Here is a 1,308-nt window from a genome sequence, read left to right as displayed (position 1 = left end):
TTGGTTTGATGGTTCAAGGTATTTTTGTCTACTGGAGCTGTGGCGCAGTGGTCAGAGTGTCGGATTGCAAAGCGTGAGACTCGGGTTCGAATCCCCACCCGGTTGTACCATTTTACATTTTTACACACATCTACATACAAAATCACATACAATCCGAAAACCACTATACTTCATACCGTAGTGGAACTCTTTGATGGAGCAGTGTACCATGGCCAGACGCTGACCTGACCTTGAAAGGCGCTGTTCGTGAGTACAATTCGCTTGTGTAACAGCGCCTGAGTAAGGTAGCTATGTATGTAGTCATTCCGCTTCAATTACTCCCTCGTCGTCCACAAGCAACATCTCATGCGTCAAGACTCGCCCATCGCGCCTTCTTAAAACAATGGCATGGTGGGCCTTTTGCGTGGAAAGAAGTACTGTAGTCGCTCGACAACAACGGGCCGTCCTATTGTTCAAGGACATCGCCATGTGAACACAATTCGTCAACATATTCTTGGGGCTGCAGCTGTCTCCTCTTCCTGATTGTCCGGGAGAAGAGTCAGCTGCAGTCCGAGTCGACTAAAACACCTACAACAAGTGACGCCTAGCAGTCATCTGCAGATCCATCCCAAGACCTAGATCAGGGCTACCTTGGCCAACATGGCCTTCCAACCCTGGAAACCTGTCATCCATCACCAATGGGACGCCGAAGTCGTCACCGTCAGTTTAATTGCCCTTGGCTATGTTGAAATGACACGTGTCGACAAAAGACCATGACCGGGCATTTAAAATGTTTTCAACCCAATCAATTTTGTAGCCAATCATTGATTAGTATTGTCTTAAAATTATTTGATTGGATAATAACAATCATGTGTTGCCAAAACTTCCGTGTCCCTTAAAATCCCTCGTCGTCTGTACTTCATAGTGTTTCGTAACGGTAGTCTTGTAAATCCATTTTCAACTACTGCAGTACTACTTAAAAGGAACATTATTGTCCAACACAATCAAACATGGCATCCCTAAGGCAAGCTGTGTGGCATGATGCCCCAACAAAACCGATTGTAAACTTCCATTACTATTTTCCAGTCATCATATCCCTCAGACAACTCACAGTACGCTTGCGTTCGGATAACGTTAGTACTCATTCCAATGGTACATTTTTTGTGCCTATGGTTAACTAGGTCGGTTAATGCAGTGGTCGTTCACTCGCAACTACTGGGTGTGCGGCCAAGTGTTGGGAGAGAGCAACCAGTGCATGTTCAAAGCCATCAACGAGAAGCGACTGAGCAAGACAAGGCGGGTCTGGATGCCACAAAAAATAGTAAAAAA

General features: G+C 45.6%; 1 pseudogene across 1 annotated transcript; it reads left to right on the top strand.

Annotated features, from left to right (window-relative positions):
* Nucleotides 1–33: 33 nt before the first annotated feature.
* Nucleotides 34–110, top strand: H257_11127 (annotated as a pseudogene). The gene has a single exon. The product of its transcript is annotated as a tRNA-OTHER (tRNA).
* The last annotated feature ends 1,198 nt before the right edge of the window (nt 111–1,308 follow it).

This window comes from Aphanomyces astaci (assembly GCF_000520075.1).
Source record: "Aphanomyces astaci strain APO3 unplaced genomic scaffold supercont1.32, whole genome shotgun sequence".
NCBI classification, from domain to species: domain Eukaryota; phylum Oomycota; class Saprolegniomycetes; order Saprolegniales; family Verrucalvaceae; genus Aphanomyces; species Aphanomyces astaci.
This window is presented reverse-complemented; position numbering and strand designations above follow the sequence as displayed.